Genomic DNA, 19,966 nt, shown 5'->3' on the forward strand with positions numbered 1-19,966 from the left:
CCCACTCCATGGGTGTCGTGGATACCCACAAGTGGGAATAGCCCTGGTGCACCAGGATTCTGTCTGGCTGCATTGTCGGCTGGTGGGGTTTTGGCATCAGTATCCTGAACACCGGCATCCCGTTCATATCCATAGTAGCCATATAATAATCAGGAGCTACAGTAAGAGACACTCTGGCACTATTTCTTCCGCAAATTCTCTAGATGAAAACTCTTCTGTGCCCCCTTATTTACTCATTTAGTGACTCACAATCTATTGGAGTGCAAAACTGGAGGGGAGCTACTACCGCGTATAAATAACTGGAATGCACCACTGCGGAGCCAGGGGAAATTATTGCAGCATCACAAGGGGCGTAGTAATACTGTATCTCACTCTTAGCCCCCCCACCCCACCCTCACCCTCACCCAACAGAGGCCCAGAGATAGATTAACAATGGACAGATGGGACTACAACTATAGACAACATCTATAGGCCCATTATCATGACAGCATGATGACGATGAATGATATATTTCCGAGCTAGGGTCCGGTGGGCAACGTATGTATAGAGATTACTACATTCAGACAGATCTCTTGCACCTAGCATGCAGTACTTTTCCCTATGGAGATGCCAGCCAGAATGGTGATCCTTCTCTGGTGGGCTGGAGTAACTGCGATGGCTATCACATGTTACTCACACAGTGGGGCAGATGTATTAACCTGGAGAAAGCATAAGGAAGTGATAAACCAGTGATATGTGCAAGGTCATAAAGGCAGCAGCCAATCAGATCCTAAATGTTAATTTACATATTGGAGCTGATTGGCTGGTGCCTTTATCACCTTGCACATATCACTGGTTAATCACTTCCTTATGCCTTCTCCAGGTTAATACATATGCCCCAGTGTCTGAACGGAAGCTATCACTTTACATGTTACTGACCACCAGATTGGACTCTTAACATCCTCTGTCCCGGCAACTTCACTAAGGTAAATGTCCCTGAAAAATATATTTATTATTGCTGCATATTCCAGATGAAGAATGTTAAATTTTGGGGGACTATTGGATGACCTATTGGACCTCTGCAAGTAAGCAATTAAACCGATAACATTAACAATTGTCTGGACATCGAACTGACTAATTCATATCTAATTAAATCCTCTCTATTTATATTTAACTTATGCCCAAGAGAGAGGAACATGTGGTAAATCACTCAAATTTGCCCTGTGCTGTCTCCTATGCGCTTTAAGGCATAGTTGTCTACTTTTTCGGCTGCCTCCTCCAGGAGGACGCAGCCAAGTCGGTGATGAGAGTGGGAGGTGAGGGTGGCAGAGCCAATCTTGCGTCATTGCTATACAGTGTGACAATTACTAGCATTGGCAGGGGTGGGTCCACATTGATGAGATTCAGGGTGAATTGCGGAAGCTGACTGCCTCCTAGCGTCTTACCCACCTTTCCACACATCTGTTTTGGGAGAGTAGGCATTTATGCTTTGAGGTCAGAAATGATGTGACTTTACCATGTGCACTCCCAAATGAGTGAAAACTAATTGTGGGTCAGATGACAATCACCCAGTCATTACATTTTTATCATGTTTACTGTTGAATGTTTACCAATCGGCCTAAACTGGAGGCAGAGCCGGCCCTAGGCATAGGCAAACTAGGCAATTGCCTAGGGCATCTTGTATACCTAGGGGCACAAGCATCTACTGCTGATTAAAATGATATGCAGCATGCCTATATTCTGTGTGTAGCATTTCGTATGCAGATACAGTCACAGTCGCACACAGTATTGCACTGGGGCCTGCCTCTGTCCAGGGGCCCAAAGCATGTAATGAGTCAAACTGACTCATTACATGCCGCTGCGTGCTGCGGGCAACCGCTGCCCGCAGCGCACAGCCGCCCAGAGAGGAGAGGAGCAGCGGTACTGGGGAGAAGGAGGAGGATGGAGCCGGAGGAGGGAGCCGCAGCAGCGCTTTGTTACTGGTGGAGGCGCTGCTGCTGCTGCCCCTCTGCTTCACTATAGGCTGTCTTCCGAGAACAGCCTATAGTGAAGCAGAGGCCAGAGGGGCAGCAGCAGCAGCAGCACCTCCACCAATAACACAGTGCTGCTGCGGCTCCCTCCTCCACCTCCCTCCTCCTCCTTCTCTCCTGCCCGGGAATCGTCTGACGCTGCACCGAGGAGCCTGAGCCAGCGGAGAGGGTAAGTATAATTCTTCTTTCTTTCTTTCTTTCTTTCTTTCTTTCTTTCTTTCTTTCTTTCTTTCTTTCTTTCTTTCTTTTCTTTCTACAAAAAACGGGGACTGTCTGCCACAATGTGTAAAAAGGGGGAATCTGCTTGCCGCAATGTGTAAAAAGGGGAAATCTGCTTGCCGCTATGTGTAAAAAGGGGGAATCTGCCTGCCGCAATGTGTAAAAACGGGGAATCTGCCTGCCGCTATGTGTAAAAATTGGGAATCTGCCTGCCGCTATGTGTAAAAACTGGGAATCTGCCTGCCGTAGTGTGTAAAAAGGGGGAATCTGCCTGCCGCAATGTGTAAAAACGGGGAATCTGCCTGCCGCAATGTGTAAAAACGGGGAATCTGCCTGCCGCAATGTGTAAAAAGGGGGAATCTGCCTGCCGCAATGTGTAAAAACGGGGAATCTGCTTGCCGCAATGTGTAAAAAGGGGGAATCTGTCTGCCGCAATGTGTAAAAAGGGGGAATCTGCTTTCCGCAATGTGTAAAAAGGGGGAATCTGCCTGCCGTAATGTGTAAAAAGGGGGAATCTGCCTGCCGTAATGTGTAACAAGGGCACGCTGTCTGTCGCTATGTTTAACAAGGGCACGCTGTCTGCCGTTATGTGAAAAAAGTGTACACTGTCTGCCGCTATGTGTAACAAGGGCACGCTGTCTGCCGTTATGTGTAAAAAGGGTACGCTGTCTGACGCTATGTTTAACAAGGGCACGCTGTCTGCCGTTATTTGTAAAAAGTGTACGCTGTCTGCCGCTATGTGTAACAAGGGCACGCTGTCTGCCGTTATGTGTAAAAAGGGGACGCTGTCTGCCGTTATGTGTAAAAAGTGCACGCTGTCTGCCGTTATGTGTAAAAAGGGCACGCTGTCTGCTGCTATGTGTAAAAAGGGCACGCTGTCTGCCGTTATGTGTAAAAAAGGGGGACGCTGTCTGCTGTAATGTGTAAAAAGAGGAATCTGTCCGCCGTAAGGTGTAAAAGGGTCTCTACCTGGTGTAGTGGTGGTACTATGCGGCGTAATTTGAATAATGGAGACTACTGTGCACCGTTTTATGAATTGGTATTATTTTGTGGCCACACCCCTTCCCCACGAAGCCACGCAGGGGTGGGTCTGCGATGCCGTTTCTTGCACACAGTGCTAAAATGTCTAGTTACGGCACTGTTGCTAGGTATCCACTTCCCTGAGCAGGTCCCCCTCACCAGATCCTCTCCAGGGGTGAGGGGGTGGACTTGAATGGGATGGGGGGGGGGCAAGCCATTTTGTCGCACATGGGCCCACGCCACTATGTATTTTTGCGCGCGCCTACGGTGCACACTGCCCCTATTTTGCGTGCAGGGGTGGGTCTGCGATGCCGTTTCTTGCACACAGTGCTAAAATGTCTAGTTACGGCACTGTTGCTAGGTATCCACTTCCCTGAGCAGGTCCCCCTCACCAGATCCTCTCCAGGGGTGAGGGGGTGGACTTGAATGGGATGGGGGGGGGGGCAAGTCATTTTGTCGCACATGGGCCCACCGCTCGCTAGTTCCGCCACTGCACTGGATTTATACGGCAGTACCACTGGACATATACGGCAGTATCACTGGAATGGACTTATACGCCAGTACCACTGGAATTATATGGCAGGATCCCTGGAATTATACAGCAAGATCACTGGATTTATACGCCAATACTGATGGACATATACAGCAGTATCAATGGACATATACGGCAGTATCACTGGACATATACAGCAGCACAGGGACACCACCGCTAGACTGATGCAGGACAACACAGCACCACTGCAATGGACTATACTTATACAGCAGCACTGGACATATGGCAGCAGAGGACACCACCACTGTGACTGGACTGATGCAGCACATTACACCATCACTGAACTGATGCAGCACAACACAGCACCACTGGAATGAACTTATACAGCAGCACTGGACATATGGCAGCAGAGGATACAACCACTGTGACTATACTGATGCAGCAAAAGACGCTAACACTGTACTGATGTAGGACACTGAGGACGGAGACACATACTCTCTCTACACGGAAGAGGTGGCTTTTTTGGTATTTTGTCCACACATCACAATGGGCTTATTCATCCCACGGACAACAGGTGTCTCCCCTGGTGCCTGATTTAAATAAACCACATCACCATCAGAATCCTCATCGTCAACTTCCTCCTCAGCACCAGCAACACCCATTTCCTCATCCTGGGGTACTTCAACAGTGACATCTTCAATTTGAATATCAGAAACTGGACTGTGGGTGCTACTTCCAGCACTTGCAGAGGGCGTGCAAATGGTGGAAGGAGCCACCTCTTCCCGTCCGGTGTTGGGAAGTTCAGGCATCGCTACCGCCGACACACTTGGGCTCTCCTTGGGGATTTGTGATACCATTTTAGAACGTACAGTTCTTTTCTGTGCTTTTTCCAGCTTAACTCTTAGCATTTTTCTAGCGGGAGGATAAGGGCTTTCATCATCATGTGAAGCTGAACCACTAGTTCTGAACATAGGCCAGGGCCTTAGCCGTTCCTTGCCACTCTGTGTCGTAAATGGCTTCCAGTCCAGTGATACTGCCGTATATGTCCAGTGGTACTGCCGTATAGGTCCAGTGGTACTGCCGTATAATTCCAGTGATCAAGCTGTATAATTCCAGTGGTACTGGTGTATAAGTCCAGTGATCCTAATAGTTGTCTTTTTGATTAATACTGATTTATCTGACCTGTATGTGCAATATGTATTTTGAAATGTGCTTTCTAAGGCCCAAACTACATTTTTAAATGCTTCCCAATATACTATTCCCAATGGATTGATCCATATCCTGTGCCTATTGTGAGGTACAGTATTTAGCATGTTCCTGAAGTGTGTTGTTAAAAGGTAAACTGGATCATCTGCCATTGTACTGTATTTGGATAATTTCTTCTGTGACAGGCTGGGTTATCAGCATACATGCCTTGACTTTTCAAGATGATGGGGTATATTTACTAACATTCGTAATTCTCCCGATTTGGTGGGAGAATAATCACGAATGACATCGAAAGTGTAAAACTGCAACTTTTTGAATTTATTACGACTAATTTACTAAGCTGCCGTATTCTGCATTTTCGGGTTTTCCGATGTCTATGTCATTCGGTTTTTTTTGGCAGTGTTTTACGTGAGTGACTTGTAAAACACTGCCGACTTTAATACAATGAATCTCGGCCGGATCTGAGAGATCCGTGCTGGGCTTCATTGTGCACTTTGTTTAACAAAAAAATAAAGTTTAAATGTAAAAAAAAAATTGCGTGGGGTCCCCCCTCCTAAGGCAAACCAGCCTCGGGCTCTTTGAGCCGATCCTGGTTGCAGAAATATGGGGAAAAAAATGGACAGGGGTTCCCCCATATTTAAGCAACCAGCATCGGGCTCTGCGCCTGGTCCTGGTTCCAAAAATACGGGGAACAAAAAGAGTAGGGGTCCCCCGTATTTTTGAAACCAGCACCGGGCTCCACTAGCTGGACAGATAATGCCACAGCCGGGGGTCACTTTTATACAGTGCCTTGTGGCCGTGGCATCAAATATCCAACTAGTCACCCCTGGCCGGGGTACCCTGGGGGAGTGGGGACCCCTTCAATCAAGGGGTCCCCCCCCCCCCAGCCACCCAAGGGCCAAGGGTGAAGCCCGAGGCTGTCCCCCCCATCCAATAGGCTGCGGATGGGGGGCTGATAGCCTTTGTGAAAAGTGATTGATATTGTTTTTAGTAGCAGTACTACAAGGCCCAGCAAGCCTCCCCCGCAAGCTGGTACTTGGAGAACCACAAGTACCAGCATGCGGCGGAAAAACGGGCCCGCTGGTACCTGTAGTACTACTACTAAAAAAATACCCCAATAAAGACAACACACACACACCTTGAAAGTATAACTTTAATACATCCATCCACACCTCCATCTCCTATATATTTGCCCAAGTCTGTGACTCTGTGCCCGTAACGCTGGGCGGAGTCACAGGCACAGATCTGGCCAGGAACAGTCCCCTCCCTCTCTCCGCCCAGTCCCCTCCCCATCTCCGCCCAGTCCCCTGTCTCCCTTCTCCCCGTACACTCTCTCTGGTGACACCGCAGCCGCTGACTGTGAGCGGAACTCACACTGCCCGCCTCACAGACTAGCGACTGCTGCAGAGTTCAGGGGGACATGCTGAGCACTGGCAGCTGCTCTCGCTCCCTCTCCCACCCGCGGCATCCACCCGTCACTTACCCGCGGTCGCGGGTGAAAAGGGGGCGTGGCTTTGCGAAAGGGGGCGTAGCTTCGCGTCCCGACCCCCGTTTTCGGCACAACTCGCCCCCCCTCCCACCCGCGGCAACCACCCGCATCTACCCCCCACCCGCGGCATCCACCCGTCACTTACCCGCGGTCGCGGGTGAAAATGGGGCGTGGCTTCGTGGAAGGGGGCGTGACTTCGCGTCCCGATCCCCCGTTTTCGGCACAACTCGCCCTCCCCTCCCACCCGCGGCAACCACCCGCATCTGCCTCCCACCCGCGGCATCCACCCGTCACTTACCCGCGGTCGCGGGTGAAAAAAGGGCGTGACTTCGCGGAAGGGGGCGTGGCTTCGCGTCCCGACCCCCGTTTTCGGCACAACTCGCCCCCCCTCCCACCCGCGGCAACCACCCGCATCTACCCCCCACCCGCGGCATCCACCCGTCACTTACCCGCGGTCGCGGGTGAAAAAAGGGCGTGACTTCGCGGAAGGGGGCGTGGCTTCGCGTCCCGACCCCCGTTTTCGGCACAACTCGCCCCCCCTCCCACCCGCGGCAACCACCCGCATCTACCCCCCACCCGCGGCATCCACCCGTCACTTACCCGCGGTCGCGGGTGAAAATGGGGCGTGGCTTCGTGGAAGGGGGCGTGACTTCGCGTCCCGATCCCCCGTTTTCGGCACAACTCGCCCTCCCCTCCCACCCGCGGCAACCACCCGCATCTGCCTCCCACCCGCGGCATCCACCCATCACTTACCCGCGGTCGCGGGTGAAAAAAGGGCGTGACTTCGCGGAAGGGGGCGTGGCTTCGCGTCCCGACCCCCGTTTTCGGCACAACTCGCCCCCCCTCCCACCCGCGGCAACCACCCGCATCTACCCCCCACCCGCGGCATCCACCCGTCACTTACCCGCGGTCGCGGGTGAAAATGGGGCGTGGCTTCGTGGAAGGGGGCGTGACTTCGCGTCCCGATCCCCCGTTTTCGGCACAACTCGCCCTCCCCTCCCACCCGCGGCAACCACCCGCATCTGCCTCCCACCCGCGGCATCCACCCGTCACTTACCCGCGGTCGCGGGTGAAAAGGGGGCGTGGCTTTGCGAAAGGGGGCGTAGCTTCGCGTCCCGACCCCCGTTTTCGGCACAACTCGCCCCCCCTCCCACCCGCGGCAACCACCCGCATCTACCCCCCACCCGCGGCATCCACCCGTCACTTACCCGCGGTCGCGGGTGAAAAAAGGGCGTGACTTCGCGGAAGGGGGCGTGGCTTCGCGTCCCGACCCCCTGTTTTTGGCACATTGTGGGTCGGGGCATACGGCCTTCACCCGGACACTGCTGAATCTGCAGTGCTGGCTTCTGCACTGTGACAGGAGCCGGCACTTTGGTGTCACCCCTCAGAGGGTAACACCCGGGTGCGGCCCGCACCCACGTTGTGGCGCCACTGCTCCCGCCCCCACCCGTAGCACAAACACCCGCCGCATCCACCCACCACCCGCGGCACTCCCGTCCCCTCCCCCACCCAGAGCACAAACACCCGCACCACCCACCCGCGGAACTCCCGCCCCCTCCCCCACCGGTAGCACCAACACCCGAGGCAAACCAACCGCATTCGCCCCCCACCCGCGGCACTCCCACCCGCAGCACCAACACCCGCGACACCCACCGCATCCACCCACCACCCGTGGCACTCCACCCCCTCCCCCACCCGCAGCACCAACACCCGCACCACCCGTGGCACTCTGCCCCCTCCCCCACCCACAGCACCAACACCCGCTGGCCCCCCCTGCGGCACCCAACGCACATCCCACATCCGCTCCCACCCGCGGCACTCACGCCCCCACCCATAGCTCCCACACCTGCAGCACCCCCCGCCCCTCCCCCACCCGCTGCAACCCTGCCCCTCCCCCATACCCACCTCTCCCCACTGCTGCACCCTTCACCCAACCCGCACCACCACCGCAACTGCCCCATCCTGCACCCACCCCTCCCCCACCCGCACCACCTCCCCAACCCTCGGAACCCCAGCAGCTGCCTCCCACCACCCAACTGCACCACCACTGCTCCAGCCCCTGCCCCCCCTCCGCACCTGTCCCCCACCCACAGCACCTCCCCCACCCCCATCATCTACAGACACCTCCCCCACCCCCAGCACTTCTACAAACCATCACCCAACCTCCCCCTCTGCAACCCCAACTCCCCCTACATCGCCCCTCCCCCACACACAGCACCTCCAGACCCCCTCCTTCATCCACAGCCTCCTGCACCTGCCCCTCCACCACCAGCATCTACAGACCCCATCCACACCCCCTCCCGCCCCCCCCACCCACCCGCAGCATCCTCACACCCGCCCCTTCCCCACCGCCGCACCCCCTCCCCTGCGCCTCCCCTACCCGCCGCAGCTGCACCAACCGCCCTACCCCAACTGCGGTATCCCTGCACCGGCACCCTCCCCCACCCACTGCAGCAGCACACCTGGCCCACTACAACCGCCGTAACCCCACACCCACCACTCACTCATCCACAGCGCCCACGGACCCCCTCCCCCATCCGTGCCATCCCCGCCCCTCCCATAGCTACCGCACATCCACATCACCTACCCCATCCAGATCACGTACCCCACCCGCAACACCCCCGCCACTCCCACAACCACAGCACCTACCCGCCCGCATTATCTACAGGCACCCTCCACATCTGCGGACCTCCCACACCTGCCCCTCCCCCACCCGCAACACCTCTGGACCACCACCCGAACCACCTCCGGACTCCCTCCCCCATCCACAGCTCCCCCGCATCCACCCCTCCCCCATCCACAACATCTACATCCCCCATCCGTGCCATCCCACACCTCCCCCACCCACAGCACTTCTGAAACCCATCACCTAAGCTCACCCCCCCTGCACCTCCAAACGCACACCCCTACATCGCCCCTCCCACACACACATCACCTCCATACCCCCTCCTTCATCCACAGTCCCCCTCCCCCACCCCTCCCCCACCAACAGAAACTACACTCCCCATCCGCGCCCCCTCTACACCTCCCCCTCCCCCACCCACAGGACCTCTGCACCCTTTACGCCATCCATGTCCCTGCACCCACCCCTCCGCCACCCACAACACCTCTGGACCCCCTCCCACACCCAACCCTCCACCACACGTAGCACCTCGAATCACCATCCACAGCCGCTACAAGTGATTCCCACGGATAGGAACCTCACTGAACCCACCCCCTTTCCAAACCCCCCAAACTTTTGTGAGTATAGTTGCTACCAATGGACATTGGATTAATTAGAAACACTAATACTGTGGCCATTATGTGTATAAGCAACACTGCTACCTGTGCCCATTGTGTATAAGTGGCGCTGCTACCTGTGCACACTGTGTGTATAAGCGGCTCTGCTACCTGTGGTCACTGTGTGTATAAGCGGCTTTGCTACCTGTGGGTATTGTGTGTATAAGCCGCTCTGCTACCTGTGGGTATTGTGTGTACACGTGGCTCTGCTACCTGTGCCCATTGTGTGTATAAGCACCTCTGCTACCTGTGGGCACTGTGTATAAGCGCCTCTGCTACCTGGGGGTATTGTGTGTATAAGCGGCTCAGCTAGCTGTGGGCACTGTGTGTATAAGCGTCTCTGCCCCCTGTGGGTATTGTGTGTATAAGCGGTTCTGCTACCTGTGGGTAATGTGTGTACATGTGGCTCTGCTACCTGTGCCCATTGTGTGTATAAGCCCCTCTGCTACCTGTGGTCACTGTGTGTATAAGCGCCTCTGCCCCTGTGGGTATTGTGTGTATAAGCGGTTCTGCTACCTGTGGGTAATGTGTGTATAAGTGCCTCTGCTACCTGTGGGTATTGTGTGTATAAGCGGTTCTGCTACCTGTGGGTATTGTGTGTATAAGCGTCTCTGCTACCTGTGGGCATTGTGTGTATAAGCGGCTCTGCTACCTGTGGCCACTGTGTGTATAAGCGCCTCTGCTACCTGTGGGTATTGTGTGTATAAGCGGCTCTGCTACCTGTGGCCATTGTGTGTATAAGCGGCTCTGCTACCTGTGGGTATTGTGTGTATAAGCGCCTCTGCTACCTGTGGGCACTGTGTGTATAAGCCCCTCTGCTACCTGTGGGCACTGTGTGTATAAGCGCCTCTGCCCCCTGTGGGTATTGTGTGTATAAGCGGCTCTGCTACCTGTGGGCACTGTGTGTATAAGCTGGGAATGTCGATTTGATTACCTTATTAAACACTCTAAGAGGTTAAGAGACTTTGTACGCTATTGGAGTATGTAGTACCGCAAGGGTACGCTCTTAGCGTAGCGGACGCTGTATCGGGAGCGAGCCGCTCGAGCGACACAAACGCTCGCGAGAATACGCTGTTGGTATCGGGCACACAATAGTTGAGCGAATACCGTAATGCTACGCTATCAGCGTAGCGGACGCTCGAGACCACGAGGAGATCACGAGCGGCGCATACGCTCACAAGATAACAATCATTAAACCTTGTATGTAACACACAGAAAAGATATTCTTATGCTGTAAACCTTGTACTAGAACCAATGTAGCGATATAACGCTGTTTAACCTTATTAATACTAAAGCTGTTTGAGCGATTGAGATGCTCTTATTACCCCTTGCAATATAATGAATACACACTACCGTGTTAAGGGTCCAAAACCTTTTACTAACAAGAGTCTTAAATTATTTCAAAAAGGGAAAACAATTCACAAGTCATACGCTACAAATTAACATATAAATCTAACAGAATATCTAGACAGAAATATACAATAACGTTACAATCTTAAACTAAACCGAAAGAGAGAGAGAATGTGGCAAATACAAACAAAGAGCAATGATTACAGAGAATTACTTACATACACACACTGGGAACGATCGCAGCGCAGCCTGGTACCAGACCCCAAGTTTGTCAATATGATAACCCTTTGTGGAGAGAGTCTGATCCCTGTTCAGGCTGGCTGACCTTATATACACTACACACAATACAGTACAATGGTCCCTACATTCTTATTGTTCATTGGACACAGGAATTCGTCTTCGCATTATAACAAAAGGTCATAGGTTGATTCATACAGGTGGGCTGTGTCTATTTCCAACTGCTCAGGTGGGTGGGAAACTAGGTTTCCCGCCGCATGGCTAAGTAAGTGCAAATAATAGTAAATGGACATAAACTTCTTATGTCCATAACTATTTGCACGAGCGATTAATCCGCTCCAAACCAACACCGGAATATTGCTAATTAAATACTCTTCCGATGGATACTAAACACCACTGTATTACTCCTGTCTGACCCTTCGTATCAAACAAAGAGGGATTTCTCCGTACATGAACATTCTATATTAACCAAACTTTCAGAATCTATCAAAGGGACCATAATCTATAAAATACATTATATGGTGAAAATATGTAACGAAAGAGTCGCCCGCTAGACGCATACAATCTCTACCGTAAATACGCATACCGTGCCCCTGCGGGTGCACGTAACAGCGGGTATGCGCATGCACGGGAGAGCGCACGCATGCGCAGCACGGACCCGTATGAGGTGCAAATATGGTAGTGTGCATAGAGATATTTTTCTGACTTTGACAGTCCACCCTTTGGCAGTCAACAACAACTGCCACTTCCTAAAACATTTCAAAACGAGAAAAATATATGTCAGGGGTTAATACATTTCCATGGTTGGGTAAGGGAGGAGAGAGGAGAAGGTGTGAAGAGGGTATGACCTAGTGGGATAGTAGAAGCATGTGTGTATGAATCCATGTTTGGGGGGTCATGTATCATCGTGCCGTACGTGTTTTAAATCAAGCTTCGAGGTAATGCGAAGTATACATTTGAATTCCTTCTTATCCCGTGGTACGGGTCTGTGGATGGGCTGTCAAACTTTACCGAGCTCTTTTCGGCTGTGGTTGTAACAAAATGGGGGAGCACATTTTAGTTGATGATACATGAATGGGGGAATATGTGATTGCTGATATCTGTGCCTGTATTCCCTATCGACTATGTGTGTAATTACCTGAAGGTTGTAGAGATGAAGAAAAGACATAATTACGGTAAATGCAGTGGTATTCTATGTCAGGTTAATGAACATTTGTCGGTTGAAGTCTTGTTCGGTGTCTGTTGAATGCAGTCTTCTTTGTGCTTTTGCCAAAAGGCGTGTGGGCAAAAAGCTTTGTCAATGTCCATAGGCTTACAAAAGTGTTGGGCTAGCGTAATTTTAAAATTTCTAGGGAAACTGGGGGTCTATGGCATTGTTCATCAAATATCTGTGTATAAGGTTGTCAAAACTTCTTCTTTAATCCATCAGTTGTCTGTATACAGGATCATCAAATTCCTCGTCCAAGTGGGTCTCTTTACCTTGGAGAAAAACGGAAAAACAGGTGAAAGAAACGGACCGTATAATCGCATTTTCATCACATCATTGTTTCTACATTTGGGTCATAAATTAAATCCATTGGAATTATAATTTCCTCACTCCTTAAACTCATCACCCTGGTACTTCGTTTGCACTTCATTAAAGCCTGACTGCATCTAAATATCAAGCCAATGGATATGACAACACCTAAGATACATAGAAGAAACTTCCCAACATCCATTATGACTCCTTGAGCCCATTCTCCTAAACCAGAGAACCAATTTCGCGGGTTCAACCATGACACCCAACCAGTCAGCTTATTACCTACAGCAGCAAGAGTGAGATTGTGTCTCCTGCGAAATTCCCACTTCAATTGGAGAATATCGTCCATCTTTTGGTCTATGACCTCGACCGGGTCCTCGGTACTATTCGTTATATATGTGCAGCATTTCACGCCGTACTGCGTTGCCAGTGTGACGCAATATCCGCCTGTCACTGCTGTGAGATAATTAAGAACCATTCTATGCTGGACCAGTTCTGTTTTATAAGCTTGAAGTTCTCTTCCAGTATACCTAAACGTGTCATCATACATTTCTGTGATATTGTCTAACAAATTTGCGAGCGCAGATATGTATTTATAATTCAACACTCCTCTGGCGGTGCGAGTGAAATCTAACGCGATTAGAAACTGAATCCCGGTGGATTCATGGATCATGTCAGAGGCCGGATGCTCTGTTCTTTCTATCAGGTGCCGTTTAACTACGTGCTCGTAATGGGTATGAGTATAAGGAGCTTGGGCAACACGGTGTATATCTTTCATTTTGGCATGTGATACAGTCATTACCTCAGGCAGTACTTTTCCAATATAACACAATCCTTCAGAGTTTGGGGCAAGCCACTTATACGCCTTCCTCCCGCATATGAAATATGCATCATCGGGGAGAACATATGGGACGGAGTAGGACATAACCATATTACACATCTTCCATGTGAAATCTCCTAACCCTAATTCTCCCATCTGTCTAGTACACGTATCAGTTTGTACGATATGTGCACAGTATCCTGGTGATACCTCTCCAACTTTCGTAATCCTACTTCCTAGGGTATACCTATATCGGAAAGATTTTTCTCTACTGGCTATGTGGCGTATAAGTTCTGTATCTGTCGGCATTCTATCTGCTCTATATGAAAAGGTCATGGTTTGGTTACTCCATGACACTTCCCAATTTCCCGGCTTTCGGGGATTGGTAATGTTAAAACATATTAGGGATCTATCCACATGATATTGGTGGAGCTTCAAACTAGGAGGACTGGAGATATTAAACCTCCTGTCCACCGGTCTCCCACCCTTTAGCTCAAGTACCTCCCCTACCGTTAAAAGAAATGGTACTAGCCCTGATTTGCTATGACCTTGAGGTACTTGAGAGCATACCCAACAATCTGTTTGATTTAACACACTACCCACTAAGGAGTGATAGTCACTCAATGGATGCCGGTCCATGTGGATATTAAAACTGGATTGGCATTTCTTAATGCACCCATCCTCAACTACGTTGTCACAAAGCCTACAGATACAGTTTTCTTCAGCTAACAATCCAAAAAAAAAAAATGTTTACAAATAACATGGCTGTTAGATTGTTTCCGGTACTCGCCTTTGTTCGGTGATTGTGTTGCTATTGGAAATTTACACCTCCGTCTCAGTCATCAGAAACCTTTCTGGATCCTTTCTCGACCTCACTGGTACTCTCGCCGAAACAGACTGCTCTGGTCAACATCATGGTCAACAGGAAAATCCATATCACAGTCTCTTGGGGCAAGTCCATCTTACAGGAGGAGAAAAGAAGAAATTTGTAATGGGGGTACAGAAAATCAGTTTGAGGGGGAGAGAGACTTATTACGATAATTAAGTTCTCTAGTCTTTGTTGTTCTTCCTGTTCTGTCGTCATCTCAAGGGTGCTGTCTCTCAGTCTTCCAAACGAACATTCCGGTGATGCAATATTTCTTCCAAACCAGCGATCTTTCTGTAAGGAGCAAAAATCTTGCATTACCATTTGTCTAACTGATGGGTGACATACCATCTTTAAATCATGAAAACATTAGAAAGAAGAGAGGAAACAAAAAAACAAAAGAGAGAGAGAACAATTCATATATGTATATATCACATAAATCAACAGTGAATAACAACAGGGGAAAAAACATTTTTCAAACATTTTAAAACATTGTCAGATCATCAGGCTGTCATATCTACATGTCCAATGGTTTCCTTGCGCAGTCCCTCCCACCAGCACCTCCATACCCTCTGTATCTGGCCAGGATACATTGATGTGGGTAGGTCATGCTGGGGTTTGGTAGACTTCTGCAAAGACCAAGTAGATATGCAATGTTTGAGTCCTATCAATGATCGTCAGAGATGGGGAGAAAAAAGAAACATTTCACAGATACATTTACAACGTTTCACCCGGTCATTCCTGTGTCTTCAGGGAATGACCTCCCAATTTATTAACTGTTACCTCAGGCTTACCATCAGTCCTAATGATCACCTTTCCTGACTACATGTTACAGGTGCGGCCTATGTGATCCCTGATTATAATTTGGGGTGTTATAACTTTGCTCGTATTCATGTCTAGGGGGTCTGACTTTATGTGGGCTATTGCAGTTGCTGGCATAATGCCCTTCTCTTTTACAACGATAACAAACCCTGGGCTTCCTCCAAGTGTCAGTGAAATGGGGTCTTGGTTGATTTGATGCCTCCTCAAACGCTTGGATGCTCATCCCCATCAACCGCTTTCCCTGTACCTCCCTGATTCCTTGGATATCATGATTATGTTGTTGTCTAGGGGGTTTATATACCTTCTGTAAATTTCTTGATCTACAATCTCTTGCATAATGGCCTTCCTTCTGGCAATTATAACACCTTATCACCTTGGACTTACCCACGGGGATCTGAGGCTCCTTACGTCTCTGCGTTTCCCTGTGCTTGCTGATGTTTTGCTCATGCCCAACAGCAGAGTCCCTTAATGCAGTTACTGATTTATCTCTCCAGTATGGATTGGTGATCTGTATCCTTGCTCTCAACACTTCCTTTAACCCATCCATTAGCACAGATACTGCTATTTCTCTGTGCGGTGCACTTGTTTCGATGTTTTCTATACCCGTATACCTAGTCATGTCCTGCAATGCCCGATGGAAATAATTAGAAGTACTTTCCCCTTCGTTTTGCCTTATGGAGAAAATTTCATTCCACTTGACAATGGCTGGGAAATATACTCCTAACTGTCGGTTGATCTGCTTAATACATTCCTGATTGTTTTCCTCCGTACGAGGTACCTCTGTGTTTAATTTACAATCAGCAATAAATTTCGCAGGGTCAACGCTGGAGGGCAAACATGCCCTCAGCACTGTCCGCCAATCTTTGTTGGTGGGTTCTGTGGAGTTTCCTAGTTCTTTAATAAACTTTTGACATGCATCTAGATCTTTCCTGGGATCAGGGAATTCAGACATAATTGACCTTAATTCTGTCCGGGACCAGGGACGGCGCAGTGCACTGTCCTTGATGGGAATGATTCCCTGATCGTCAGTCTTCCCGTTGGGGACTGTGATCACCCTGACAGGACTAAACTCAATCATATCATCTTGTGTTGGTTCTTCAATATGAGGTACATTTGTTTGTGCATGATATATAACATTGTACGTACCTGTGGACACGACCTCACCTGACCCTCCGTTAGGGGGTTTGATTATTGCCTTTACCGATTTGGTCGCGTCCACCTGGATGTCTTGTGTGATGGCTTCTGGAAGAGGTGCCGACATCGTTCTGGGCTCACTTTCTTGCTGATAATCCTGAGGGAAGTTTAACATGGGGTGCGACTTGCACAGGTTAACATTTGTACATTTAACACTTTCATTTTCATAAACATTATTACATTTTACACTTTCATTCTTAACACAGTTACTAAGTGCATTTTTATCATTCACCAGTGTGTCATTCTCTGTAACCACCTTCTCTTTCACTGCCACACTTCTCTCACCAAGGTGAGAGTCAGCTGTATGAGCTAGCTCTCCTTGTATTTCACTTTCCCGTTGCCATAACTGTAAACAATCATTTTGTCTAATCCTCTGCTTAGCAGATTTTATTAGACCTATCCTTTTTCGTGGGTTCTGCAATACCTCAGGGTTCAGACTGCCTACCCGGGGAGACTGTTCCCCATCATCCTCTGTCATAAGTTCCCATTCGTTGCATAATACCTGATACCTGGCGGACCCTTTGGGCCAGCAACTACCAACGTGAACCCTTGTTGGACGTCCCTTCTTTGAGCAACTGGCCCCCATCGTTTGTAGATATTGCTGTCTTAGCTAATTCTGACAAACAGACCAAATTGCCCGCGGTAAGGCGACGGTGAAAGTTCAACTAGTGCTTTCACTCACTCTGCGCCCCAATTGGCCTATCCAATCCGTGGGATCTTTTGTAACCTCTATTTACTGGGGCGCGTGGGAGTATGCGATCCCTCCCCAGCAAGTATTGGTTGTTAGAGATTTGCTTAGTGAACAGCGAAACTCCCTTAAAATAACAAAAAACCTACACAAATCACGTTAGAATGTACAAATAGCGTTTATGATCCCACAATAAATTGTTGATGGGTACCAAGGTAACAAACTAATGCACACAATTACGTGCGGTCCAGTCGCACAGCGCATAAATAACTAAATATTTATACGCTTTACGACCAATGGAATCGGTTGTTTAGGCTGCGAAACCTTCAGCTGGAGCTTTAACTATATGGGTGCTACGCAAACCCCCCCCGGGGCTGCGCTTAAATACCTCGCAGTCCTTTTGTCTGCGGAAACTACTTGCTCCTTTACCTTATACAATGTTAACGTGGGCAAGCCAGTCCACGCCACCAAGTGTCCATTTACCTGATGTGGTCTCCGACGGGATCCCGATTTGTGGGTTCACAAAAAATAATACCTTAAGTTCCACACTTACTCCTATTTAATCATATACACTTTTAATCTTTCTGTACAGAAATTCCTTTCATACAGGTAGGAGTCCAATCCCTGGGTTTGCAGTAGAAAAAGGTTTTATTTTCACTAATACTTTTAGGAAAAACTGAACTGAACAACTGTGTGCTATTTATCAGGTGGCTATACTATACCGCCCACCCTAAACAAGGTTATTGTGTGATATGAGTCTCAATGGGTGTATCCGTACGCTCCGTTGCGTAAAACACGCCACGTGCGTATGCCTTTGCGTCACGTACGTGCTTTTGCACGTTGTCCGAGACAAAAGTGCAGATACGCCCACAGCGACACAATCAACACGCTTCTATCAATGTAAACAATACTCAACAGAAATCGCTTACCGTACACCACACAGTATTTGCTATGCTGTGTGTGTGTTCTTTACAATTATACCCTTAACAATTGTCCTGTCTTAATCTCAACTAAATAGCACCAGATTTCTTCAGCACGTGTCTAATAATCAATTCTAATGGCAACAAGAAAGTGAGCTACAACAATGTAGATGTGTGCGTGCATGCGTGTGTGCGTATGCAAAAGCAGAAATAAACAGTTTTAAAAGATAATAGTGTATTGTTCTTACCTCCGGTTCCGGATTCCACCCCAGTACTCCTACAGCGTAGCGAAACAGACGCTTATCTAGTCAGCACTACTGTATCCCTCACCACCAATACGGATACGAAAGGATACTGCGTTCCCGCCCTTTGCTGACAGATAAAGTCTGTTTTAGCTAGTGCGGATGGATGTGTGGAGGGAGGACGAGCCCTCAATTGGGAATGTCGATTTGATTACCTTATTAAACACTCTAAGAGGTTAAGAGACTTTGTACGCTATTGGAGTATGTAGTACCGTAAGGGTACGCTCTTAGCGTAGCGGACGCTGTATCGGGAGCGAGCCGCTCGAGCGACACAAACGCTCGCGAGAATACGCTGTTGGTATCGGGCACACAATAGTTGAGCGAATACCGTAATGCTACGCTATCAGCGTAGCGGACGCTCGAGACCACGAGGAGATCACGAGCGGCGCATACGCTCACAAGATAACAATCATTAAACCTTGTATGTAACACACAGAAAAGATATTCTTATGCTGTAAACCTTGTACTAGAACCAATGTAGCGATATAACGCTGTTTAACCTTATTAATACTAAAGCTGTTTGAGCGATTGAGACGCTCTTATTACCCCTTGCAATATAATGAATACACACTACCGTGTTAAGGGTCCAAAACCTTTTACTAACAAGAGTCTTAAATTATTTCAAAAAGGGAAAACAATTCACAAGTCATACGCTACAAACTAACATATAAATCTAACAGAATATCTAGACAGAAATATACAATAACGTTACAATCTTAAACTAAACCGAAAGAGAGAGAGAATGTGGCAAATACAAACAAAGAGCAATGATTACAGAGAATTACTTACATACACACACTGGGAACGATCGCAGCGCAGCCTGGTACCAGACCCCAAGTTTGTCAATATGATAACCCTTTGTGGAGAGAGTCTGATCCCTGTTCAGGCTGGCTGACCTTATATACACTACACACAATACAGTACAATGGTCCCTACATTCTTATTGTTCATTGGACACAGGAATTCGTCTTCGCATTATAACAAAAGGTCATAGGTTGATTCATACAGGTGGGCTGTGTCTATTTCCAACTGCTCAGGTGGGTGGGAAACTAGGTTTCCCGCCGCATGGCTAAGTAAGTGCAAATAATAGTAAATGGACATAAACTTCTTATGTCCATAACTATTCGCACGAGCGATTAATCCGCTCCAAACCAACACCGGAATATTGCTAATTAAATACTCTTCCGATGGATACTAAACACCACTGTATTACTCCTGTCTGACCCTTCGTATCAAACAAAGAGGGATTTCTCCGTACATGAACATTCTATATTAACCAAACTTTCAGAATCTATCAAAGGGACCATAATCTATAAAATACATTATATGGTGAAAATATGTAACGAAAGAGTCGCCCGCTAGACGCATACAATCTCTACCGTAAATACGCATACCGTGCCCCTGCGGGTGCACGTAACAGCGGGTATGCGCATGCACGGGAGAGTGCACGCATGCGCAGCACGGACCCGTATGAGGTGCAAATATGGTAGTGTGCATAGAGATATTTTTCTGACTTTGACAAAGCGCCTCTGCC

The sequence above is a fragment of the Pseudophryne corroboree genome, chromosome 1, assembly GCF_028390025.1.
Source record: "Pseudophryne corroboree isolate aPseCor3 chromosome 1, aPseCor3.hap2, whole genome shotgun sequence".
NCBI classification, from domain to species: Eukaryota; Metazoa; Chordata; class Amphibia; order Anura; family Myobatrachidae; genus Pseudophryne; species Pseudophryne corroboree.